At 44.4% G+C, this 19,255-nt stretch overlaps 1 long non-coding RNA gene across 1 annotated transcript in view; it reads right to left on the bottom strand.

The window, feature by feature from the left end:
* Nucleotides 1-669: 669 nt before the first annotated feature.
* Nucleotides 670-19,255, bottom strand: part of LOC141134466 (uncharacterized) — a 77,567-nt gene continuing 58,981 nt past the window's right edge. Inside the window, exons 2-3 of the long non-coding RNA XR_012243163.1 lie at nt 1,482-1,613; nt 670-1,400 (exon numbers count right to left, since the gene is read on the bottom strand). This is a non-coding gene — a long non-coding RNA (uncharacterized lncRNA). The remainder of the gene's footprint in view (nt 1,401-1,481; nt 1,614-19,255) is intronic.

The following is a 19,255-nucleotide window of genomic DNA, read 5'->3' as shown; positions in this document are numbered from 1 at the left end:
ATGCACACCGTTGGGATCAGGAGTGCACCACAAGGTAGTGGACCCTATGGCTGACTGCTGCACATGGGAGTCAGGATGGTAAGGAAGGCAGGGCTGCTGGAACACCAACACGGATCCCACCAGGGTTAGAGCGTAAGATTCCCTAGGGCACGGAGTCTAAGAGCAAGCAGGTGTTCACCAGAGCCTCTAGTGGTGAGGATGGACCGGGCTGCAACTGGCTCCAAGTCGCGACCCCCAGGGTCCCCCAGCTCACACCCACAGTAGGCAACAGGAAGATAGGCATAGTAAGGGAATAAGCCAAGGTCGGGGCCACAAGCAGACAAGGACAACAGAGTTTACGCCAAGGTTCAGGGTCACAGGCAAACAGGGATAGTCAGGGACACGCCAAAGGTCAGAGTCACGAGCAGACAGGAATAGTTGAGAACACGCCAAGGTCGGTAACAGAAACAAACATAGAGCACACGGCAGGCAGGAAACAGGAAGCCAAAACATACAAAGGTTGATCAGCAGGGCTGGCCTGCAGTGCAGAGGTTATCAGAGTTCTCTGATAGGAGCTGGGGTGGAGCCATGCTAGAGGAGAGATTATAAAAAGCAGTCAGGTGAGAGTCAGCTGGTCTCTAGAGATGAACACATGGAGACAGGTAAGCTGACAGACAAAACTCTATTGCATAACCATGACACATGTATGTGTGACAGTAGATATAGCCTTTTTTGTAGCTAAACAGACATGTTTAAAACCATAACATACACATTCACAGCTCAGGAACTTACAAAGTTCAACTTTGATAAAGTGAAGGCAATATGAGACATTGGTATGTCAAAACTGTGTTGATTTTGCCTTCATCAGATGGGGTGATCTCACCCCTGTAAAAGCCAAATTTTGAAGATGCACACAAATTGGGAGTCAAAATGTGGATTTCCATCATGATCTCATGCCTAAAATGTGTGTCTTTTCCCTACATCTATTTTGATAGATGTAGGGAAAAGACACAGTGTGTCAACATGTGCTATCTGCCATCATGGGATATAAATGTACACGTTTGTGGGTGCAACCCCTTCCTCGCAACTAAAGTAGATGAGAGGAAGGTGTTGCACCCCCGAAACACGTCCATTGATCCCCCATGATGGGAGCTAGCACATGTTGACACACTGTGTGCATCTTCAACATTTGGCTTTCCAAATACTTTAAAATTTTTATAAAAAGATAAACAATAATGACAACATTGATTTTTTTTTTTTAGATTTTGGCTAAAACATCAATGATGTTGGTCATTTTTTTTCAACATCATTGATGTTCTGGACCTTTTCTAAATCCCGATTGCACACCATTATTTCGCTGATGAGGACTTGTGCACTTGAACTGTTGAATTGAGTTTCTTCTTCCACAATATCCACATCACCTAAAAATTAAAAAACACACCATGTATTATAAATATGCAGGCATACATCTATTACCTGAAGTTGTGGTCTCAGACACTGACCTGTTGTGGTCACCATTTCGACCACTTCCTGAACCTTGGTATTAACATCCTCATGTTGTGTGCTGAGTTGTTCCTCTTCTTCTTTTGGTGTGGGGTTTGTGGTGTCCTCATATATCCCGATTCTTTTCTCGCCTATGTGAATACAAAAAAGGTATACTTAGCAGACAGATATTTGAGGCGAGAAATAGTAATATGAAACATTGCTTGGAAGTGTCATCCAATTGTCTGTTTTGGCAGAGTTCCAAGCTGAAGACATGATTTTTTTCCCTTTCAAAAGCTGGAATACTTACCTGTTTTGTGCAAGTTTCACACATGGAGAGAACCCTAGTATCCACTGGAGCACCTGCGTGGGACACCATAGAAAGGTTATTCTGGTGTCCCACACTAGTGCTCCTGCATCTAGATGTGTAAACAGTGGTGCAGTGGGTAGCACTTTCACCTAGCAGTAAGAAGGGTCGCTGGTTCGAATCCCAACCACGACACTACCTGCTTGGAGTTTGCATGTTCTCCCTGTGCCTGCGTGGGTTTCCTCCAGGTACTCCGGTTTCCTCCCACACTCTAACCACTTCAGCCCCGGAAGGATTTACCCCCTTCCTGACCAGAGCACTTTTTACAATTTGGCACTGCGTCGCTTTAACTGCTAATTGCGCGGTCATGCAATGCTGTAACCAAACGAAATTTGCGTCCTTTTCTTCCCACAAATAGAGCTTTCTTTTGATGGTATTTGATCACCTCTGCCGTTTTTATTTTTTGCGCTATACATGGAAAAAGACCGAAAATTTTGAAAAAAAATGATATTTTCTACTTTTTGTTCTAAAAAAAATCCAATAAACTCAATTTTAGTCATACATTTAGGCCAAAATGTATTTGGCCACATGTCTTTGGTAAAAAAAATGTCAATAAGTGTATATTTATTGGTTTGCGCAAAAGTTATAGCGCCTACAAACTAGGGTACATTTTCTGGAATTTACACAGTCTTTAATTTATGACTGCCTATGTCATTTCTTGAGGTGCTAAAATGACAGGGCAGTACAAAACCCCCACAAATGACCCCATTTTGGAAAGTAGACACCCCAAGGAAATTGCTGAGAGGCATGTTGAGCCCATTGAATATTCATTTTTTTTGTCCCAAGTGATTGAATAATGAAAAAAAAAAAAAAAAAAAAACAAAATTACAAAAAGTTGTCACTAAATGATATATTGCTCACACAGGCCATGGGCATATGTGGAATTGCACCCCAAAATACATTTAGCTGCTTCTCCTGAGTATGGGGATACCACATGTGTGGGACTTTTTGGGAGCCTAGCCGCATACGGGGCCCCGAAAACCAATCACTGCCTTCAGGATTTCTAAGGGCGTACATTTTTGATTTTACTCCTCACTACCTATCACAGTTTTGAAGGCCATAAAATGCCCAGATGGCACAAACCCCCCCCAAATGACCCCATTTTGGAAAGTAGACACCCCAAGCTATTTGCTGAGAGGCATGTTGAGTCCATGGAATATTTTATATTTTGACACAAGTTGCGGGAAAGTGACAATTTATTTTTTTTTTTTTTTTTTTTTTGCACAAAGTTGTCACTAAATGATATATTGCTCACACAGGTCATGGGCATATGTGGAATTGCACCCCAAAATACATTTAGCTGCTTCTCCTGAGTATGGGGATACCACATGTGTGGGACTTTTTGGGAGCCTAGCCGCGTACGGGACCCCGAAAACCAATCACCGCCTTCAGGATTTCTAAGGGTGTACATTTTTGATTTCACTCTTCACTGCCTATCACAGTTTCGGAGGCCATGGAATGCCCAGGTGGCACAAAACCCCCCCAAATGACCCCATTTTGGAAAGTAGACACCCCAAGCTATTTGCTGAGAGGCATGGTGAGTATTTTGCAGCTCTCATTTGTTTTTGAAAATGAAGAAAGACAAAAAAAAAAATTTTTTTTTTCTTTTTTTAATTTTCAAAACTTTGTGACAAAAAGTGAGGTCTGCAAAATACTCACTATACCTCTCAGCAAATAGCTTGGGGTGTCTACTTTCCAAAATGGGGTCATTTGGGGGGGGGTTTGTGCCACCTGGGCATTCCATGGCCTCCGAGACTGTGATAGGCAGTGAAGAGTGAAATCAAAAATTTACGCCCTTAGAAAGCCTGAAGGCGGTGCTTGGTTTTCGGGGTCCCATACGTGGCTAGGCTCCCAAAAAGTCTCACACATGTGGTATCCCCGTACTCAGGAGAAGCAACAGAATGTATTTTGGGGTGTAATTTCACATATTCCCATGGCATGTTTGAGCAATATATCATTTAGTGACAACTTTGTGCAAAAAAAAAAAAAAAATAATAATAATTTGTCTCTTTCCCGCAACTTGTGTCACAATATAAAATATTCCATGGACTCGACATGCCTCTCAGCAAATAGCTTGGGGTGTCTACTTTCCAAAATGGGGTCATTTGGGGGGGTTTGAACTGTCCTGGCATTTTATGCACAACATTTAGAAGCTTATGTCACACATCACCCACTCTTCTAACCACTTGAAGACAAAGCCCTTTCTGACACTTTTTGATTACATGAAAAAATTATTTTTTTTTGCAAGAAAATTACTTTGAACCCCCACACATTATATATTTTTTTAAAGCAAATGCCCTACAGATTAAAATGGTGGGTGTTTAATTTTTTTTTTTCACACAGTATTTGCGCAGCGATTTTTCAAACGCATTTTTTGGGGAAAAAACACACTTTTTTACATTTTAATGCACTAAAACACACTATATTGCCCAAATGTTTGATGAAATAAAAAAGATGATCTTAGGCCGAGTACATGGATACCAAACATGACATGCTTTACAACTGTGCACAAACGTGCAGTGACAACAAAATAAATACATTTTTAAAAGCCTTTAAAAGCCTTTACAGGTTACCACTTTAGATTTACAGAGGAGGTCTACTGCTAAAATTACTGCCCTCGATCTGACCGTCGCGGTGATACCTCACATGCATGGTGCAATTGCTGTTTACATTTGACGCCAGACCGACGCTTGCGTTCGCCTTAGCGCAAGAGCAGGGGGGACAGGGGTGCTTTTTTTTTTTTTTTTTTTTTTTCTTTATTATTTTTTTGCTTTTTTATCTTATTTTAAAACTGTTCCTTTCATTTTTTTTTTTTTTTAATCATTTTTATTGTTATCTCAGGGAATGTAAATATCCCCTATGATAGCAATAGGTAGTGACAGGTACTCTTTTTTGAAAAAATTGGGGTCTATTAGACCCTAGATTTCTCCTCTGCCCTCAAAGCATCTGACCACACCAAGATCGGTGTGATAAAATGCTTCCCCAATTTCCCAATGGCGCTATTTACATCCGGCGAAATCTAAGTCATAAAATGCTCGTAGCTTCCGGTTTCTTAGGCCATAGAGATGTTTGGAGCCACTCTGGTCTCTGATCAGGTCTATGGTCAGCTGGCTGAATCACCGGCTGCATTCTCAGGTTCCCTGTTGAGACAGGAGAGCCAGAGAAAAACACGGAAGACGGTGGGGGGGGGGGGGGCATTCTCTCCCACTGCTTGTAAAAGCAGTCTAGAGGCTAATTAGCCGCTAGGATTGCTTCTACATGAAAGCCGACCGCTGGCTGAAAAGAATGATACCAAGATGATACCTAAACCTGCAAGCATCATTCTGGTATAACCACTCAAAGTCGTGAATGCTGTACTCAGACGAAAATATGGTTAACAATAAAGCACAGTAAACGGTAAAGTATAAAAAATTGCAGACCTGAAAAGCAAACATGATAAAACATAATAACAATAAAACATTGCAGAATAGAATACAGTAAAAAAAAGAGCAGAACAATAGAGAGAATAGAGAGAGAGAGAATAGAGAGAGAACAATAAAACGACAACTATTATTTTTTATTTTATATTTTTGTTTGTGTTTTTTTTTTTTTTTTTTTTTCACTTTTTTTGTAACTGTAACTTTTATAACTGTAACCGGTTCCAGGTTCGGGTCTCTCAAAATGCGATGGCATCTTGGGAGACCCTGTGAAAGTGTGTCCTAGTCTGTGCAATGCTGTACCCTACGCTAATACTCAGCTAGTGAATGGTAGCGTTCAAAACATTCACCAATGCAAAGACCAGGATTGTCAGGACAGGAGGGACAATAATAGCGGGTGTCACGCCTATATCCGCGCTTGCTGCAGACACAACATCTTTTTTGGGGGGGTTCGCTGGGTAGGGGTACTCGGGAGGACATAAAAATGCCTCTCATGCAGCCGACTGCATTTGGTTGGGGATGTGAATGGGGGAAGTACGGGCGCTGCAGAAGCGGTAGGTTCCCAATTAGGATTGGCGAATGCAGCAGGAAGGGCACTATGGGCACGACGGGCCTGTGTTTGTCTTTTTGGTGGCAGCGGGACACTACTTGTGCTTGCCACCTCACCAGCTTGAACTGCACTTATGGGACTCGCCACGTCACCAAGTGTTACTGCAGTGCTGGTTTGACTACGACCGGGGTGTACTAGGCCGCTGGCGCTTGCCAGTTCACCAAAACGCTACCAAAAAAACTGTTAACGATCGCAGGGATCAGGCCTGACTCTGCGAACGCTGCAGTTATGCATTTAGTGTTTTGTAAGTGACAGTGATCGATCGATACTGCACTTGGGTGGGCTGGGCTGGGCCGGGCGGAGGGGCAAAACGCAGGTGCTAGCAGGTATCTGGGCTGATCCCGCTAACACTGCGTTTTTGGGAACCCTAAACTGCTGGGGACGCCAGTATAGATCTGATCGGATCAGATATTGATCAGTTCAGATACTATACCACTAAGGGAGGTGTACAGTGCGTGCGTGGGTGTTAGCGCTACTGGCACTAACCTGACGCTGCCTGGGGCTGGTGCTTGCCAGTTCACCAAAACGCTACAAAAAAAACTGTTAGCGATCGCAGGGATCAGGCCTGACTCTGCGAACGCTGCAGTTATGCGTTTAGTGTTTTGTAAGTGACAGTGATCGATCGATACTGCACTTGGGTGGGCTGGGCTGGGCCGGGCGGAGGGGTAAAACGCAGTTGCTAGCAGGTATCTGGGCTGATCCCGCTAACACTGCGTTTGTGGGAACCCTAAACTGCTGGGGACGCTAGTATAGATCTGATCGGATCAGATATTGATGCGTTCAGATACTATACCACTAAGGGAGGTGTACGGTGCGTGCGTGGGTGTTAGCGGTACTGGCACTAACCTGACGCTGCCTGGGGCTGGTGCTTGCCATTTCACCAAAATGCTACCAAAAAAACTGTTAGCGATCGCAGGGATCAGGCCTGACTCAGCGAACGCTGCAGTTATGCGTTTAGTGTTTTGTAAGTGACAGTGATCGATCGATACTGCACTTGGGTGGGCTGGGCCGAGCTGGGCGGAGGGGCAAAACGCAGGTGCTAGCAGGTATCTGGGCTGATCCCGCTAACACTGTGTTTTTGGGAACCCTAAACTGCTGGGGACGCCAGTATAGATCTGATCGGATCAGATATTGATGCGATCAGATACTATACCACTAAGGGAGGCGTATGCTGCGTGCGTGGGTGTTAGCGGTACTGGCGCTAATCTGACCCTGCCTGGGGCGACGCATATCACCGCCGGGCGATCAGGGGGCTAAATCTTTATTCGGTAATAAACGGCGGGTTCCCTGACACTATAAAAAATAAACAAACTAACCAGCGTCACCCGTAACAGTTATACGGTGATCAGTGGTGAAAGGGTTAACTAGGGGGCAATCAAGGGGTTAAAACATTTATTAGATAGTATATGGGGGTCCCTGTCGCTATAAAACTCTGACGGCGAACCTAAATATTTACGTCCCTAACTAGCATCACCAGCGACACTAATACAGCGATCAGAAAAATGATCGCTTAGCGACACTGGTGACAGGGGGTGATCAAGGGGTTAAAACTTTATTAGGGGGGGTTAGGGGGGTACCCTAGACCTACAGGGGGCCTAACACTCACTGCCCTGACACTGTAACTGTCACAAACTGACACCAATACAGTAATCAGAAAAAAAAAAAAAAAAAAAAAAAAACTGCTGGTGTCAGTTTGTGACAGGGGGGGGGGGGGGGGTGATTGGGGGGGGATCGGGGGGCGATCGGGGGGGGGATCGGGGTGTTTAGTGTGCCTGGCATGTTCTACTGTGTGTGTAGTGTTGGTGCACTTACATTGCAGTCTTCTCTCCTCGGCCCGGAACGGAAAATACCGAGCCGAGGAGAGATGACATCATTTCCTCTGCCTCTGTGTACAATACAGAGGCAGGGAAATGATCCCATTGGCTGAGAGCGATCGCGAGGGGGGGGCCACGAATGGATGGCCTCCCCCTCACCTCCGATCGCCGGGGGAGATTTGCCGACCGCCGCAGGCACCGGGGGGGGGTCCGATCGGACCCCCCACCCGCGGGCAGGCAAGGACGTACATATACGTCCTTTTGCCTGCCCGTGCCGCTCTGTCGACGTATATAGTCGTGCGGCGGTCGGCAAGTGGCTAAAGACATGCTGGTAGGTTAATTGGATCCTGTCTAAATTGTCCCTAGTATGTATGAATGTGAGTTAGGGACCTTAGATTGTAAGGGTAGGGACTGATGTGAATGTACAGGAAGAATTCAATAGACTGAGTCAGGCAGCACTGCACTGTGGGAACTGTAGTCTAGAGCAGAGAGACTACTCTAAGGCTTCATGCACACTAGAAAGCTGAAAACTTGTTTTAGCATTCTTTTTTGCTGGCGTTTAGCAGTGTTTAACCTAGTGCTTCAGCGTTAAGAAATGGGGCCGCTGGTGTCCTTAACAACCAGCTATACACTGGTTGTTAAGGACACTGACGGCCCTGCTCCTTAATGCTAAAACTACTAAACGTAGCTTACACACTGGGTAGAAAAACTACTAAACGCTGGCAAGTGAGCCAGGAAGCCGTTGGCTGCGTCCCTAACAGCGGATGAGTCAGCTGCCAGCGAGAGTCATATGGTTTTTGAGAGGAACCCCCACGCCAAAATTTTAAAAAAATGGTGTGGTGTCCCCCCCCAAAATCCATACCAGACCCTTATCCGAGCATGCAGCCTGGGAGGCCAGGAAAGGGTGGGATAAGGGAGTGCCCCCTCTCCCCTCCTGAACCACACCAGTGTACATGCCCTCAACATGTGGGGGGGGGTGCTTTGTAGCAGGGCACCCCCCCAAAGCACCTTGTCCCCATGTTGATGGGCTCAATGGACCATGAAGGTCCATTTATAGAATGATTAGTGAATGCTTTGAGATGAGTGTGGAACTGTTATCCCTAGAAGGGCTAGGAGAACCCACTATAATTCAGGAGCCCCCCCTGGGATTGTTGGGGAATAATCCAGGGTCCTCCTAGCCATTTATCAGCCAGTTTAAGGGAGTTTTTTGTGTTGTGGTTACCCCTAGCAGCCAACCGTGGGACCAAAGAAAGCTGTGTTTGACTGTGTACTGTGATTCCCCGGAGAAGCAAAAGACTACGTAGCTTGAAATATTGTTTTTTTTCCTTCTGGACTGGCCTTTTTCTGTTGGTTAGAGGGTTAAAATAAACTTTTGGATATGTGAGGGCTGCGCTTGAAAGGGGAGGACACGACACCTACATCTCCAGTGTTCTTCAAGATAAGAAGGGGAGAGAAGGAGAAGACAACTGTTTCTCTTGCAGTGTGAAATCATCCAGTATGCAAAGAGACCATCACATTTGGCTGAGGAGCATATCTACAGAGAGAGAGAGAGAGAGAAACATGGTAGGATTCTCAAACCCCACAATTCCTTTCCCATCCAAGTGGCTGTGCATGGCAACCAAATCACAGAAACTGGGATTCAGCTACAATTCAGGGGAAGTTTGGCACTGTATACTGTGGGAGGCTAAAAGACCATTAGGTTAGTCTGCCACACCGATGCTCAAGACTAGCCGTGACAATCCATCTTTGGAGCAGATACAAACAGTGTGGGGAGCTTCTCTGTTGTCTCTGCTTGTCTCTTTGGGCTTTGAGGGTAGACTGATCCACAGAAATGGCTTTTGCCACTGTTGTGCTTACAGTTGCCACCAAATTGTAACTCCTCGGTTTGCTGAGTGCCCTAGGACACCATTAAAAGTTTTTGGGTTCCCTTTACCTTTGGGGGCTAGCATTGTATGGTGGAACACATTCAATGTGTCACAGACATTCCATATTTGCTTTTAAAAATTTTAGCGCACTCCTTGTAAAGGTTGCTATACATTCTTTGGGTGGTAAGCCTGCCCACCCAATGTGCTGCAACATATTTTATTTTGCACCTCCTCTGCATCTCTGTGCTCTGCCTGTGAGATCCAGCTGGTTCCCTGCAAGGGCCAGGATATCTCTCTGATTTTCCTGTTGCTGCTGCGTCTCTAGATTCAACAACCGAGTAAGTTTGTCTCTATTTCCAGGAATCCTCTAACCATGTCAGGGGTGCTCTGGCGACTCCATGGGATCAGTTTAACTTGATCCATGCCTTTCCTTCTCTGAAACTCCCTTCTCGCCTGCTCCACAGGATTAAAATGGAGAGCATACAGGTTATTCCATGACCAAACTGACACAGGTGGATGTGATACTTGGAACCTGGAGCTTAACATTCCTGGCTGTTGAGACCCAGGTCCTAAAGGAAGATTTTGTTTTCCCTACACTTTTTGAAAGCTAGGAAACTTACTTCTCACATAATCTACTATTACACCTGGAAAGTATATTTCTTATGGTGTGAAACAAGGAAATTCCATCTCAGGAATAGGGTAAATCCTGTCTTTTCTCCAGTCTGGCTTGGATCAACATCTGGTTCTGAGTACCATCAAGGGCCAATTTTAGCCCTCTTCTTAATAAAAACCTTTTATACAGTTGTCACCCATGTGGTTCCCCCTTGAACATTTCCCAGTGACACAATGGGATCTCAGCATGGTTCTGTAGGTCCTTCAGAAACCATCCCTTGGACATAGCACGTTTTTTTTTTTTTTTGTCTATGCTTCCTTGTCGCCATCACCTCTGTGATGGTAGCTTTCCGGGTTGGCAGCTTTTACCTGTAAAGAACCATTTCACATAGATAAGGTTGTGTTGAGGCCTAAGGCCTCATTTCTTCTCAGGGTGGTTTCTTCCTTTCACCTTAACCAGAATATTGTTCTCCCATTTCTCTGTCTTGCTTCCAAAAAATAGCAAGGATAGTCCCTGTCCTCCATTGTCTGGATGAGGTACATGCTGTTTGATTTTTATCTCTCAGCTAGAGCTTCCTTTACACTGATTGAAGTTCTTTTTGTCATTCCAGAGGGTTCCCATATGAGACAGGTGAAATCAGCAAGTCTAAATTCAAGCCTGTAGGTTTATGGACCACCACCATTCCTTTTCAAAGGGCATTCCACAAGACTGTTAACTGTATGATCTTTTTGTCTCATTTTTTATATCTGAAATGGGAAAGCTGCATGTACAGTATTTAACTGCAGTTCCATCTCAAATGCTTTACTATAAATGCTCTTGTCTTTAGGCTATAGTCTGCTAAAGGTATTAACAGATGGTATAATATTTACAGGCTTGTAAGCCACTACAATATCACATTTTTGTATGCATCACTTCATTCTTTGGAGAATTTTCAAGCCTTACAAGAGTCAGTGATCTTATTATACAGTTATATTTTGTCCATACTGTAGATAGAGCAGGGCTCGTTTTGCTACTAGCAGTTAATGTGTTCACTGTTCACTTATTGTAACTCCTGAGTGTTAGTTTTTTGTCAGTATGAGAATAGTGTGTTAGTGTAGTGCAGTGTTTAACACAGCTTCACATAACATTTGACTCTGAGTGTAGAGTGCTAGTTTCAGGGTGTGAGAATAATATGTCAGTGTAGTCTGTTAGTGTAGTGCAGTGTTTATGGTACAATAATTTTTATTGTAATGAGCATAACAACTTGACAACCATTTACCCATGCAGGGGTACAGCATAGTAAGCATAACAGGAAGGCGTGGGCTGGGAAAGTCCGATGAGGTGACTTTTATAAGTATTAAATATCCACTGGGCGACCTATTGGTATAGTGCAGTGTTTAACACAACTTTACATAGCATTTAACTGAGTGTAGAGTGTTAGTTTAGTGTTAGCATAGTGTGTGAGAATAGTGAGTTATGCCGTGTACACACGGGCGGACTTTTCGACCGGACTGGTCTGACGGGACGAATTTGTCGGACAATCCGACCGTGTATGGGCTTCATCGGACCTGTAGCGGACTTTTTTGGTCGAAAATCAGACGGACTTTAGATTTGGTACATGTTTCAAATCTTTCCGCCGGACCCAGTTCCTATCGAGAAATCTGCTCGTCTGTATGCCGGTCCGACGGACAAAAAACAACGCATGCTCTGAAGCAAATACGAGACGGAAGCGCTCGGTCTGGTAAAACTAGTGTTCGTATTGGAGCTAGCACATTCCTCACGCTGCAAATTCTGTGATCGTTTAATGCAGCGCATTATTGTCTTCTTTATAATGCTAGAAGAACAAAGTTGTTTTGCTGCTCATATTCACACAGAGTTCTCACAAACAGATTTCTGGATAATTTCTCATGATCTCATGAATGATATTGTATTTTTTAAAAGCCCGATCTCCATAATAATGTTTACAAATTTATTTTTTGAGTCATCTTTTATTATTTTTTATTTCATCAAGATCTTTTTTATGATTATTTATAACTTATTTTCTAGTGATCTCCATATTTATTTATTTTTTTGTGTCAAGTTACCACAATAACATTAATAATGTTTTATTTTTTTGTGTGTCAAGTAGGGATGAGCCGAACACCCCCCTGTTCGGTTTGCACCAGAACTTGCGAACAGGCAAAAAATTTGTTCAAACACGCGGACACCATTAAACTCTATGGGACACGAACATGAATAATCAAAAGTGCTAATTTTAAAGGCTTATATGCAAGTTATTGTCATAAAAAGTGTTTGGGGCCCTGGGTCCTGCCCCAGGGGACATGGATCAATGCAAAAAAAGTTTTAAAAACTGACGTTTTTTCGGGAGCAGTGATTTCAATAATGCTTAAAGTGAAACAATAAAAGTATAATATCCCTTTAAATTTCGTACCTGGGGGGTGTCTATAGTATGCCTGTAAAGGGGCGCATGTTTCCTGTGTTTAGAACAGTCTGACAGCAAAATGACATTTCAAAGGAAAAAAAGTCATTTAAAACTACTCGCGGCTATTAATGAATTGCCGGTCCGACAATACACATAAAAGTTCATTGATAAAAACGGCATGGGAATTCCCCACAGGGGAACCCCGAACCAAAATTAAAAAAAAAAAATGACGTGGGGGGTCCCCCTAAATTCCATACCAGTCCCTTCAGGTCTGGTATGGGTATTAAGGGGAACCCCGGCCAAAATTTTTTTTAAAAATGGCGTGGGGTCCCCCCAAAAATCCATACCAGACCCTTATCCAAGCATGCAACCTGGCAGGCCGCAGGAAAAGAGGGGGGGTGAGAGAGCGTCCCCCCCTCCTGAACCGTACCAGGCCACATGCCCTTAACATTGGAAGGGTGCTTTGGGGAAGCCCCCCAAAACACCTTGTCCCCATGTTGATGGGGACAAGGGCCTCATCCCCACAACCCTTGCCCGGTGGTTGTGAGGGTCTGCGGGCGGGGGGCTTATTGGAATCTGGAAGCCCCCTTTAACAAGGGGACCCCCAGATCCTGGCCCTCCCCCCCTGTGTGAAATGGTAAGAGGGTACAAAAGTACCCCTACCATTTCACAAAAAACTCTCAAAAATGTTAAAAATGACGAGACAGTTTTTGACAATTCCTTTATTTAAATGCTTCTTCTTTCTTTTATCTTCTATCTTCCTTTGGTTTCTTCCTCCATCTTTTTCTTCTTCTGGTTCTTCCTCTGGTGTTCTCGTCCGGCATCTTCCTCCGTGGCGTCGGCGTCTTCTTTCCTCCTTCTCCTCGGGCCGCTCCGCATATATGATGGCATGGAGGGAGGCTCCCGCTGTGTGACGCTTCTCCTCTTCTGACGGTTCTTAAATAACGAGGGCGGGCCTCTGACGCACGGGGACTTGACGGGGACTTCCCTGTGGCATTCCCCGTGACATCAGAGGGGGCCGGGTTACGTAACGGGTAACCCCGCCCCCTCTGACGTCACAGGGAATGCCACAGGGAAGTCCCCGTCAAGTCCCTGTGTGTCAGAGGGGGGCGGGGTCACCGGGTGGCCCCGCCCCACATTATTTAAGAACCGTCAGGAGAGGAGAAGTGTCACACAGCGGGAGCCTCCCTCCATGCCATCATGGATGCGGAGCGGCCCGAGGAGAAGAAGGAAAGAAGACGCTGACGCCATGGAGGAAGATGCTGGACGAGAACACCGGAGGAAGAACCAGAAGAAGAAGATGATGGAGGAACAAACCGAAGGAAGATAGAAGAAAGAAGATAGAAGAAAGAAGAAGCACTTAAATAAAGGAGTTGTCAAAAACTGTCTCTTGTCATTTTTAACATTTTTGACAGTTTTTTTGTGAAATGGTAGGGGTACTTTTGTACCCTCTTACCATTTCACACAGGGGGAGGGCCAGGATCTGGGGGTCCCCTTGTTAAAGGGGGCTTCCAGATTCCGATAAGCCCCCCGCCTGCAGACCCCCATAACCACCGGGCAAGGGTTGTGGGGATGAGGCCCTTGTCCCCATCAACATGGGGACAAGGTGTTTTGGGGGGCTACCCCAAAGCACCCTCCCAATGTTGAGGGCATGTGGCCTGGTACGGTTCAGGAGGGGGGGCGCTCTCTCATCCCCCCTCTTTTCCTGCGGCCTGCCAGGTTGCGTGCTTGGATAAGGGTCTGGTATGGAATTTAGGGGGACCCCCACGTCATTTTTTTTTAAATTTTGGTTCGGGGTTCCCCTGTGGGGAATTCCCATGCCGTTTTTATCAATGAACTTTTATGTGTATTGTCGGACCGGCAATTCATTATAGCCGCGAGTAGTTTTAAATTACTTTTTTCCTTTGAAATGTAATTTTGCTGTCAGACTGTTCTAAACACGGGAAACATGCACCCCTTTACAGGCATACTATAGACACCCCCCAGGTACGAAATTTAAAGGGATATTACACTTTTATTGTTTCACTTTAAGCATTATTAAAATCACTGCTCCTGAAAAAACGTCCATTTTTAAAACTTTTTTTTGCATTGTTCCTTGTCCCCTGGAGCAGGACCTAGGTCCCCAAACACTTTTTATGACAATACCATGCATATAAGCCTTTAAAATTAGCACTTTTGATTTCTCCCATAGACTTTTAAAGGGTGTTCCGCGGCTTTCGAATGTGCCGCGAACACCCCAAATTGTTCGCTGTTCGGCGAACTGGCGAACAGCCGATGTTCGAGTCGCACATGAGTTCGACTCGAACTCGAAGCTCATCCCTAGTGTCAAGTTAACACAATAACATTATTAATGTTTTATTTTTTTGTGTGTCAAGTTAACACAATAACATTAATAATGTTTTATTTTTTGTGTGTCAAGTTAACACAATAACATTATACTTTTGTTTTTTTTTTGGAACCTCAAGGAGGTTGTTGTCCCCTGTTAATTTGACATTGTCTTTTAGAAATTTATTTGAATAAAAACACACAGGCAAGTATTTTCAGAAAATAAAATATCCATTTATTCTGGTTAACAAAATAAAGATGAAGGCAACGCTGGACTAACTTTTGGAATTTGTGAAGCCTTTTGGCCCCAGGGCACACATCAAGTCTTTGGAAAAGAAAATTGGGATCTTGAGGAGTCCATATAATAGGGAGCACAATCTGGTCCAGGAATCCCAGAGATCAAGACTAGCAGCAGATGACATATATGTCCCCAGGCTGTGGTACTACACCAGCCTGCGTCTACTGTCAGACCAGACTGAACCCAGGTCATCACGTTCTTCTCTTCGCTGCAGCCTTCCCTCCACTCTGCCCTGCAGCCTTCCCTGCAACCTTCCCTGCACCCTTCCCTGCAGCCTTCCTTGGAGGCTGTGGCTCTGATGGTGGACTGGTGGCAGGAGGAAGAGGAGGAGGAGAAGGAGGAGGATGGGTGAGATCATATATTTTGCTGTTAGCAGTTAACTCGCCCTTCAGCCCCTTGTGAAGGGCATCACTAATAATTTGTTCACAGAGGAGGCGTTGGCCCCTCTCACATTCAAACAACCTGGTCGCTATATAGCATGCATAGGCCTCTTCAGCGTCGAGTGGGCTCCTCAGGACCTCTGTAGCTTCTCTAATGAGGCGCAGTGATGCCTCCTGTGTCACCGTCCCCTTCCTGGGCCTTTTTGTTTGCATGTGGAGGGGAGGCACCTGCGATTGGGTGAGGCTCCTACTGGGCCTTGCCACCTCCTGACTGACACTGGGCCTGCCCACCTCCTGGCTGTCACTGGGCCCGGCCTCCTCCTGTCTGCCACTTTCCAGAACTTCCTCCTGGCTGAGCTCATCCTGTGTATAGAAAAGGGACATAGTTTTAGTTTTTGGTTCATCAATCACACACAATTTTTAGCTTATGACTTGCAAATTCAATGTTAATACATATAAAAGAATATCATTCTGACCCCAGCATTTTTTCAAGCTGGTGACAAACATTTTTGGCCTCTACTGTCAATTGATATGTATACATCATTTTTGGGGTAAAATCCTTAATAGGTAATAAATTATAACATCTAGTTAACATCATTAATATTAGGACACTAAATATGTTTAAAAATAATATACCTGGCTCCAGCTGGGCCCATCCGGTTCTTCCAGGATGGAAGGCCCAGGTTGTTCCTCATCAGCCTCTGCTGGGGTGCAGGGAAGGGTGGAGGGAAGGGCCGAAAGTGATTCCCTGGCTTCAGTCTGCTCGTCAAGAAAATGCAGTTTTTCAAAGTACCACAGCTTGGGTACATACACATCATCTGCTGATGCTCCTAATCTCAGGGAAGCCTGGATCTTGTTATGATCCCTCCTGTACATATTCCTCAAGATCCCAATTTTATGTTCCAAAATGTCCAAGGTTGCTTCTGGGATCAAAGTCTGCACAAATGCCAGAAGTCTCTCCATCGTTGCCTTCCTTACTGGTTTGTTGTAATACAGTGGGGCAAAGAAGTATTTAGTCAGCCACCAATTGTGCAAGTTCTCCCACCTAAAAAGATGAGAGAGGCCTGTAATTGACATCATAGGTATACCTCAACTATGAGAGACAAAATGTGGAAACAAATCCAGACAATCACATTGTCTGATTTTTTAAAGAACTTATTTGCAAATTATGGTGGAAAATAAGTATTTGGTCACCTACAAACAAGCAAGATTTCTGGCTCTCACAGACCTGTATCTTCTTCTTTAAGAGGCTCCTCTGTCCTCCACTCATTACCTGTATTAATGGCACCTGTTTGAACTTGTTATCCGTATAAAAGACACCTGTCCACAACCTCAAACAGTCACACTCCAAACTCCACTATGGTGAAGATCAAAGAGCTGTCGAAGGACACCAGAAACAAAATTGTAGACCTGAACCAGGCTGGGAAGACTGAAATCTGCAATAGGCAAGCAGCTTGGTGTGAAAAAATCAACTGTGGGAGCAATAATTAGAAAATGGAAGACATACAAGACCACTGATAATCTCCCTCGATCTGGGACTCCACGCGAGATCTCACCCTGTGGGGTCAAAATCATCACAAGAACGGTGAGCAAAAATCCTAGAACCACACGAGGGGACCTAGTGAATGAAAGCAAGTAAAGGCGCAAAGAACTGGATATCTCTATATTACCATCTAGTTAATGACAAAGGGTAATTATGACTATTAAAGTCCATAATAACTCTATCTGAGCAAAGCAAGTTCAATAAAGAGTTAAAAGTCCACACAGATGGCTGCCCATACATAGAAGCATTCTATAGAGTTGTCTTTTCAGATTTAAAGAAACTATGTGAATCCTCTTCGGCCTCCAAACTCAATAACCTATCACCTTCAGAAATTAGAGCACTTGACCGAATCATTCATAGAGATGATTTGGTAATAAAATCTGCTGACAAAGGAGGAGGTATTGTTTTACAAAATAAAACTGATTATCTTAAAGAATCACATAGGCTACTCTCGGACAATAGGACATACGTTAAACTTCCCAAGGACCCTACAACCGAATATGCTATGGAAGCTGACCTGTTGATCTCCACTGCCCTTCAAGAAGGTATCATTACAAAAATCGAGAAGTCTTTCTTGCAAAAGACTTTTTACCAAGTACCTTACTTCTACCACCTGCCTAAGATACATAAAAGCTTAGAGGATCCCCCAGGTAGACCCATCGTGGCAGCCATGGACAGTGTCACCACGGGCTTTAGTCTATATATTGATCAACTGTTACAACCCATAGTTGCTCAATTACAATCATATATTCGGGATGGCACCCATCTCATGGAAATGCTATCTCCATACAAGTGGGAGCCTACCTACACCTGGCTCTCACTGGACGTATGTTCTTTGTATACCTCCATCCCACATGACTTCGGACTAATGGCATTGGAACATTTCCTATCCACAGACCCGTTGATCAATATGCGCCAAGCAGAGTTTGTTGTGAAGGCAGCAAGGTTTTGCTTGACGCACAATTACTTCTCCTTTAATGAAGAATATTACCAGCAGATACAAGGCACAGCAATGGGGGCAAACTTTGCACCATCTTATGCTAATCTTGCAATGGGCCTATGGGAAAATAATTTTATTTACAAAAATAACCCCTTTGCGGCCAATATCATATTCTTCGGGAGGTATATTGATGACCTTATCATCATCTGGGACGGTGATACTGACTTAATAACCTCCTTTGTCAAACACTGCAATACCAACCCCTATGGGCTGTCGTTCACGTCAGCCACTGACTCAGTTACCATTGCTTTTCTTGATCTAGAACTAGGACATGATGGTTCCACCATCACTTCAAGAAACTACACTAAGCCTACAGCAGGTAATTCGTACTTACATTTTGAAAGCTGTCATCTTCCCAAATGGATTACAAATATTCCAAAAGGACAGTTCTGCCGTCTTCGGCAAAACTGCACTAAGGATTCGGACTATGTCGAACTAAGTGAAACCCTTAAAAGAAAGTTCTACGACAAAAAATATCCCGAACCCCTGGTGGAAGACGCCTTCAAATATTACCTGCATGGTAAACCATCAAAACCAAAAACCAATCCACATACTTATGATGGTTCTAGTAAGTTTATAACTACTTTTCATAATAAATACAAAGGGATGGAGAAGATTTTGGAAAAACATTGGAGTATATTACACCAAGATCCCCACTTAAAAACAATACTTCCATCTCGTCCTAAAGTCATCTATCGCAGGGCCCCCAATCTAAAAAATAAGATTGCACCCAGTAAGTTCAAATCCACCTCAACAATACCACCTGTACCCACATTGATTCCCCTGGTAGGCATGTACCAATGCCGTAAGGCCTTATGCAAAACCTGCAACTTTGTCCAGCATGGACAAAAATCCTTCACCACCAAAGGCAAGACCTATGTGCTAAAAGAATTCTTTAATTGTTCGTCCGACTTCGTCATCTATGGCCTAAGGTGTCCATGTGGCCTAATGTACGTGGGCCGGACAATTAGAGCATTAAGACGAAGATTTGGGGAACACAGAAGGCTTATAGAGGGCGGAACAGATCCCCATAGTGTTCCAAGACATTTTGCCTCAGTCCATCAAGGTTCTACGGAGGGCCTAAAGGTGTGGGTTATAGAACAGATCCCAAGGTCCGTCCCAGCGGCCGAAAGATTCAAGAGGCTCTGTGCACGTGAGACCT

This window comes from Aquarana catesbeiana, linkage group LG03, assembly GCF_042186555.1.
Source record: "Aquarana catesbeiana isolate 2022-GZ linkage group LG03, ASM4218655v1, whole genome shotgun sequence".
Lineage (NCBI taxonomy): Eukaryota > Metazoa > Chordata > Amphibia > Anura > Ranidae > Aquarana > Aquarana catesbeiana.
This window is presented reverse-complemented; position numbering and strand designations above follow the sequence as displayed.